This window comes from Spinacia oleracea, chromosome 4 (genome assembly GCF_020520425.1).
Source record: "Spinacia oleracea cultivar Varoflay chromosome 4, BTI_SOV_V1, whole genome shotgun sequence".
In the NCBI taxonomy this organism is placed as follows: Eukaryota; Viridiplantae; Streptophyta; class Magnoliopsida; order Caryophyllales; family Amaranthaceae; genus Spinacia; species Spinacia oleracea.
The window spans coordinates 90,634,155-90,642,639 of record NC_079490.1 but is presented as its reverse complement, the minus strand read 5'-3'; the positions used below and the strand labels follow the sequence as shown (position 1 = coordinate 90,642,639).

General features: G+C 33.5%; 1 long non-coding RNA gene across 1 annotated transcript; it reads left to right on the top strand.

Annotated features, from left to right (window-relative positions):
• Positions 1–217: 217 nt before the first annotated feature.
• On the top strand, positions 218–7,776 carry LOC110776735 (uncharacterized). The gene is made up of 4 exons (XR_008919618.1): positions 218–664; positions 728–4,402; positions 4,832–4,930; positions 7,511–7,776. It is a non-coding gene; the product is annotated as an uncharacterized lncRNA (long non-coding RNA).
• The last annotated feature ends 709 nt before the right edge of the window (positions 7,777–8,485 follow it).

Here is an 8,485-nt window from a genome sequence, read left to right as displayed (position 1 = left end):
GTGATTAGGAAATTATTTGAGTCGTTTTTATCCTATTTTTAGTATTTTTAATCTTTATTTCCCTTAATTTCTTATTTTGATTATTTATAGTTTAATTTAGCATTTTTTGCTATTTTTGTTAGTTTATAGATATTAATTCCGTAATTTATTTATTTTATTTGTTCTATAATTTTATAGTTTAATTATTTTAGTTTTCATTATTATTTTCTAAATTTATTTTTATTTCTATTTCTTATTATTATTATTATTATTATTATTATTATTATTATTATTATTATTATTATTATTATTATTATTATTATTATTATTAATCGATATTTCTTTTGTTTTATTATGTTTCCGATTTCTACTCTCGTTTTTGTTTTAATTGTGTAGGTAACGAGTTCAATGGGTCGGTTTAAAGGCAAGGCAAAATGCAAAAGCTATCCTACACCACATCTCCACTATCATACACCACATCAATTGTTCCATCTCCTTCCCTGCTGCCAACCACCAACACCCTTCGTACCAAACCACCATCCCACGCATCAAGCAACAACACCAACACTGCACCTGCATCTCCACATCGCCACAAACATTCAATCATCACCATAATTGTATCAACACCAAACGCAACAACAAACCCAAAATAGCAATCAAAATCAAGTGAAAAACATAGCAATTGGTTCGTCCGAACCCGTAACGGAGTTCGACCGAACCGAAAATTTAGAGTTCCTGATTGTATGAGGTTCGGTCGAACCCGAATGAAGTTCGCCCAAACCACAAGTAAGTTCGACCAGATCTTTTTCAGGTTCGTCCGAACATTTGAACGAGTTTGGTTGTACGGAATTAATGAAGTCACGTGGATGCACTCGTGGTTGAGGTTGGTGGAAGATCAACAGTGATGATGGTCGATTGATTGTTGCTCGACGAGTCGATGGTGGCCGTTGATGAGGATGATGGCGATTGAATGGGTGATGAATTGGAGGAGGATAGATGAAGATCGACGGCCTTGATGATCGATGATTGATTGATCCTGATCCGTTAATGAGGGTTAATGATGATGAGAAGGAGGGGAGTGAAACTCCATGGGCGGAGCAGCGAATTGCAAACCAGGCGAAGCAACGAAGAAGAAAAAATTGGGTCTGGTTGTTTTGAAAGAAAATAAGGCTGAATGTTTTTGGGCCTTTGTTTTGGTTTCTGTCTGGATCCGTTTTTGGTCTCCTTTTTCTTTGGAATCCTCTTTTCTTTTCTCCACTCACTTTTCTTTTCATTTTTCTCTTCTTTTCATTTTTCTTTCTTTCTTTATTTTATTTTATCCTTTTTTCCCTCATATTTTGTTTTCGATTGAATTTTCTCTTTTTTTTAATTTTCTTTTTAGTTTTGTAGTATAAATACTCTTCTATTTTTCTATTTTTGGGGAGAGGTAAATAATTAGGTTTAGTTTTCTCTCATTTTTTTAGGGTTTTCTTTAGTTTAGTTTCTATTTTCTAAGAGTGAGAAAGTGAAGAAAAATCATTGAAAATGGAGGATTATGGACAATACAAGAAGATTTGAAGCATTTATTCACCAATCAATGAGAATTTTCTACCCTCCTTATTTATTGCTTATTTATTACTTTATTTATCATTTTAATTAGTTTAATTGTTTTTGTTTAGTTTAATGATTCATGTTTAGATTAGTTGTTATTATTGTTTAGAATCATGTTTTTAGTTGTTAATTTCCATAAATTTTGTGTTTTTATGTTGATTGAGTAGTGTTTTGATTAGGGTTTGATGAAAACTCAACATTGATTGGTTTGGGTGTTTGTGCTTAGAAATTAGGGATTTTCATGATTAAATTATCACATGTTTAAGAATTTCTGATACATGTTGCATTTAACTTGATCAATTAAGTGTTCCATGATAGATTGGAGTAGTCTAGTTGAGTTGGAAAGGGATTAAAGACCTAAACTTGACTATTTGGTTGAATTGGACTTTAACTTACCCCGGGATGATAGTGTAGAACGGGAGTTCATGTTTGATTCTTAGGGAAATTGCTCGCACGTCGGGAGATAGTTGGAGCTATTTGTGAATTCAACGCCTATTCATGTAGTGCTTGTGAATCTTCCCCGTTTTCAATTCTTTTATGTCCATTCAATGATTTGTTGTTGTTTGACCCATTCCCTAATCTCGTTTACTTTTGATTTCTTAGTTTAATTTAATTAGTTTTATTCGATTAGTGATTTTCCAAAACCTCGTTTCGACCTAGCTTGTTGTTCGATTAGCATAAATTAGCGCACCTTAGTCCTTGTGGATTCCGACCCTTGCTTACCGGTTTACTTGTGTTTAGTGGTTAGTTTAGGTAATTTGTTTGATTAGGAGAGACTAGTAACGACCTAGTTTTCCCCGCGATCAAAATGGCGCTGTTGCCGGGGACTTCGGTTTGCATTAGTTTGTGTTAGTTAGATTAGTCTAGGTCTTTGTGCATAGTTATTTGTTTTGTTCGTTTTATTTTGAAAATTCCTAAAAAAATGGAAACTATCCCTAACTCTCAAAATGATGAATCGTATACACTTGATGATTTCACATCTCTCCACCATGAGCTTCTCCATAATGAGTTCCTTAATGCTTTGCAATCCGAGTCGGTCATTTCATTGTCCGAGTTTCGTCTTTTTATAACTCAGTTGGATTGTCAAGAAAATCTTAAAAGGGATTCGTTTATTAAGAAATTTGAGATTGCTTCCCAAACTTTTGCAAAAGGTATGGTAGAAGTTTCTAACCTACTAAATGAATCTATTCGGGATGCTTCATGGAGAAGAGATGAATTTGAGGCTAATTTGCCACCTATGACGCATGACATTGAGGAATTGAGTATTGGGGATTAAATTCCTACTCATTCCTCCTTGAATGAGTGCCTCGATGATGGTGATGAAGAGCTCTTTGCTCCATTTTGTTCTCAAGTGCTCAATTCGATTCTAATTGAGGGTGATGTTGCCATCCAAAAAGAGTTTCTTGAGGAGAGTTTGCCTATTTGTTTTTCACTTCCTTATTTTGATTCTTCTTTTTCTTATTTTCTTGTTTTTTCTTTTGATCCTTCTTCTTTTAGGCATCCCTCTCCTCATTGGCATAGAGTTGTAATTGTTGCATCTTGTCATTGCATACTTAATATCTTGTGAAATGTGTTCTAGTGCATTTGACAAGTTATTGCGATCTTTGAATGGTTATTTACTAGAATGGTCATGCTTGGGACATTAAACAAGTCTTTCTCGGGAAGTAACCCGTGTTTTATTTGTAACAGCCCTGGTTTTACGCAGCTTTAAATCTATCGTTAAGCATAAATTATTTTCTTAATTTGGTATTTAAAAACTACTTTTGAAACTAAATTGAGATTAGGATCTTGAAATTTTATTAAACTGGTGAATGAATTTGAGATCTTCATTAGTATATCTAAGCTAGTCTTCGAATTAATTCTCGAGTTTTACCTTGAGATAAATTTTTTTTTGGAAATTTATTTGTTTTAAGAGTTTATATTTTGTTAATTTTAAATTTATTTATTTAAAATCGATAATTTTAATGCAATTAGGATTTCTATTTTAAATCAAATTAATGATAGTATATTATTGTCTTATTTTTCTTAATTAATTAGTTATAGGAATATTTTCCAAATTAGCTTAATTTTAAACTTATTCAAGTTGAATCAAGCTAAATGAATACTCTCTTGCCTAAAGTCCTATTTCCTTTTTTAGGTGATGAGTCATCAAACCAAACCAACAATGTTTTCAAAACCATGGTTTGGAATAAAAAGAAACAGAAACAAATCCCTCACTCATTTTCTCTCTCCCCCTTGCCGTGCTTCCCTTTCCCTCTTCTCCCTGAGCTTCCTTCCCCTCTTCACTCGGTTGTCTCTCTCTCTCCTCCTCACTCCACCTCGACGCCCAACCACAGCGTCACTGTTTCCCTCGCCAGTTGTCGCCGGTGTTGCGGTTGTTGCTGATTGTTGTGTGGCTTCACTGCCTCCCCTCCCTTCGTTCCTTTGTCCCCGCGCCACCGCCGCTAGCACCGCCTCCATCGTCTTCGCTCCGTCGCCACTTCCGCTCCTTTGTGTTGCCGGTGCATGTAGGGATTAGGTTCCCTCGCCGGCGGCTTTATGCTTCCCTTTCGCTCTGCTCCGAGTCGTGTCGTCGCCGCCGCCGCTAGTGGTGTTCACCAATCCACCATCACTAATTCTTCTTCACCAATTGGTAATCAATTTATCTCCTTTCCTTGATTTACTATTTTAAATTTCAATTTCAAAATCATAAAACCCTAACTCAATTTTTTTTTCCCCTGCTCTATGACGGGGTGTCGTCCTCCTTCGCCGCCGGAGCCTCGATGACCGTTGTTGTAGCTACCTTGAATTGTTGTTGGTCGATACTTCTCTGCCTCCTTGCTTCCTCTTGAGGGTATAAACTCAATCCTATTTCATTTCCTGTGTATTTCAATGTATCCTCATTTCAATTATAATGGTTTTATGAAATCATTGTTCTATTATTTGATAATGTGAAAAATAATTTATATTAGTTGATTAATAAAAATTCGATTATTTGATGAAGTAATTTCAATGTTATCATTTCGTTTTCTGAAGGATTTTCTAAGTAGTAATATAATTAAGATTTTACGGTTTGATTTCATACGAATTATCAAATTATATAATTAAAATTTCAATCTAGTTTGACAATTTGAATTTGTACTTATAAACAACAAATTGAGTTTATAATTAAAATGAAATGATTTTCAAAAAAATTAATTAAAAGATTTCTAAAAGGAGTTCAACTAAGTTTGTAATTTGACTTGAATGAGGAGTTTAATTAATCTGTCCTTTATTTGTCAAGGTGAATTGTTGGAGAGTGTTTAAGGAGAATTGGATTACAAAGATAAGAAGGGATGTGATCAAAGTGTAGTTCTTGGAATATATGTATCGGATATTGGAGGTACACATTGTCCAACCATCTTCGATGTTGAAACTATATGTTGTTTTTATTTAATATGTATATGTATATATGTATGGATTTTGAATTGTGCCTTACAAGTTGAATTGTGTTTGCAAATTTAAATCGTTCTTTGAAAATGAATTGTGTTGCTTTTAAGAATCATGATTTGATTAAATGAATGTTGATGACGTTTTCTAAATTCAAGTGAGAAATAGTTTGAGTTTGAAATATCTAGAAGAGAGCTAAGAATGTTGGTTCTAAGTATTGAACCTATCGAAAGTACTTTGGGTTGAATAGAGGAAATAGATAACGTCAAGGTAAAATATGAAGTATGCAAATGAGCTAAATTGTCTAAGAAGAAGTATGCCAATAAGAGGATGCTAATGGTAATTCAAGTGGAGTCGAACTCAAAGGGTCATGAGGTTGCATCGAGTGTTAATATGAGTCATTGACTATAGATCGCATGTTAATAATGAAGGAAACAAAATGTTAGAACTAAGGTATTAAACTATATTGAGTATGTAAGAAAAGAAACATGTTTTAACTTATTTCTTAAAGGCGATGTTTCTTTTAGAAGATAATTTATATATTTTATAAAACCACTTCTAATTTGAGTTTCTAAAAAAAAAATCAAACATATTCTTCAATTCGTGAATTTCAAATTAAGAAAAGCTTTGAATGTCGACAAAGACCTTTAAGGAGCATATATTTTTGAATAGCGATAATTGAAATATATTTTAGCGTGAAACATTTTTTCTTAAATCTTTAACGTATTGGAGTTTTCTAAACACACATGCGTTTCTTAAATTTACTATTCATGGATCTTGAACTAGTTTTGAACAACGTTAAAGTGTTTATAATTAATTTAAGAGTTGGAACTATTATACTAAATGTTTCCCATATGTTTTGAGCCCTTCAAATCACAATAGTTGCAAATAAAGAAATATTCAACAAGTTTTAAAAGGAGTTCATTTCAAAGAATAAACGACATATTTTAAAATTTAAAAATCAAGTTTCTGTGTTTTATAACTTATGAGTTTGAAATATAGCTAGTAGACATTCTAAGAATATTAAAGTTCTATGAATATTGATGTTTATTTTGAGCATTTAGTTTCATGTAAATAATTTATAAAACATATTTCAGGCACACTAAGCTATTAAATAATGAATTCGGATTCAAGGAGAGTATAGCCTATTGATAACCTTGGGATGTAAATGAGTGTCACTCACTAGCAGCCAGTTATTAATCAATGGTTTAAAGGGTATAGCCAAGGATAAGGAGTGATTCTAAGTTAAAAAGAAATAGTTGAGAAGAGTGTCCAAATTTTAATTATATCGTTACAGTTGATTAAGTATAAGAGAAAGTGTCAGCAAGTTTTGAGATTGATATTTATATAATTGGGTTAAGGATTTATTCTGAATGGAAATTGAGTTGAAATATAATGAGAATGAAGCTAATACATGAGTAAGGGAATGCAAATGATATTTTGAGAACGAAATTGCATAAATTGGTAACAAAATGCTTAAGTAGGGGAAAGTAGCCGTGTATGTGTTGCATAGTGCTCACATGCATCGGTGATGAAAAACATTAAAAGCGAGTGCTACAATTGTAGACTCGTAGTCCGGCAGGATAGACCCGTTAAAGCGGCTTGGCCGTAAAGCGAGTGCTACAAAAGTAGACTCGTAGAGGCGGGATAGACCCGTAGTTCGGCGGGATAGACCCGTTAAAACGGCTTGGCCGTAAAGCGAGTGCTACAAAAGTAGACTCGTAGAGGCGGGATAGACCCGTAATTAGGGACATGTCCTAGTTAAGTCTTGCAAGCGTATGTTTATCAGGAGGGTGACGACCCGCGCCAAATAGAGACAGTTGGTTGAATAACCCCTCTCTATTCGTGTTCACTTTCCCCAACAGTAAGCTAATATGTTGTGGTTGAGTTAGCTATTATGTTGAGATTAAGTTGTCTGTTTTCGCATTGAGTTATAAATTTCTGTTGAATATGTATATCTTCATTTGAATTGTGTTATGAGAACTTTATGAAGAAAATCATATTACTACAGCAATGTTGTGCCCATGAGTACCATATTGAGTTATGAGTAATTATATGTTGAGTTTTAACCTTGTGGCGAAAACTATGGATTGGGAAAAGATATGCTTATAATACTCGAGCTATCGTTAAGAGTACTCGTCGAATTAGGTTATGATTGAAAATGATTAAGAGTATGAGAATGACAAGATGAATCTTAGAGTTGTGAGCCTAATTCGGTTGATATGGTTGTGAATTTAGAGACTTTGTGAGATGGTAAGTAAGTCTGAAGCCTTTGTGGGTAATGTTATTTAATTGTTTTCCAAATTGTTGTTTGAATGATCTAGATTTCGCCAAATAGATTTCAAAAAGGTTATAACACTTTATCAAGTTATGTTTTCCAATTGAGTTTGATAAGCGAAGTTGCTTTTCAGAATAAAACATAAAAACTAAAACAAATATTATTTTGAGCCACCTATCAAATGCATTTTTGGTTGGATGTGTGTACTCAGATTTCCGCTGATTTTGTTCAATGAACCTGTCCTGGTGGGGGCAGAGTTAAAATGTTTTGCAGGCAGCGAGAATCGAGTCTCAGTTCAGGTTCAAGGTGCGTAGAAGTCCTCCAGAGGTTTTATATGCTTCAAGGCGGGCATATGGATTCTCCAAGTGTATTTAAGTCCTTCCTAATTTATTAATGGGTTGTATAATTTGTTCTAGAATTTTTCTTTCTTTGGGTTATTATTTATGGATTATATATCCTTGTTGAGTTGGTGTCACTCTAATGATGTTTTTGGGAGATTTATATGCTGGAATGATGAAATAGCAGGTGAAAGAAACTCTGACGTAATTTCCTAATTAGTATTTTAGGTCGTCCATATTTAGGCGAAGTGCTGCCAATTTTTTTTTTAATAACTAATTAAGTTTAAGGGTCTTGATTAGTGTCTTTGAGATAGGCTAAACCGTGATTAAATCCTTGAAGTTGTTTGTAGTGTTAAAGTTTGTTTAGCAGGGTTTAAAGTTGTAATTTTATTGAGTTTGTTTAAATTGAGACTAAGTGTGTTTAGAAAGCTGCTCGTTAAGGGCGGGCTGTTACAGGTGGTATCAGAGCCAAGGTTGATTTAGGTATTCGTTGTGATCTTCATATCATGACATATGATGAGGATTTTGTGAGTGTGAGTTCTTTTACAAGATTTGAGATTAAAAATGTGAACATTGCCTTGTGGATGTTAGTCTAAGTTATTTTTGGGATTATGTTAAGATTATGGGCTACTATTTAAGGAAACCGAAATTGATTTGAATGTATCAGGTAACTTTGGCAAATGAGTTCCAAGGACAAGATAGGCATATGAGTTACTTTGAGGTATTAACAATTGTAATTAGTTTGAGTAAATGTGTGAATAAATAATGTGTATGTTGGATATATTATGATTTATTTGTCTATTAGTGTGGAGTATTGTGAAATATTAGCTGGGAATGTAAGTTTGCATTTTGAGGGAATTAAGTATAATAATAAGGAATGTTATTTGAGAAT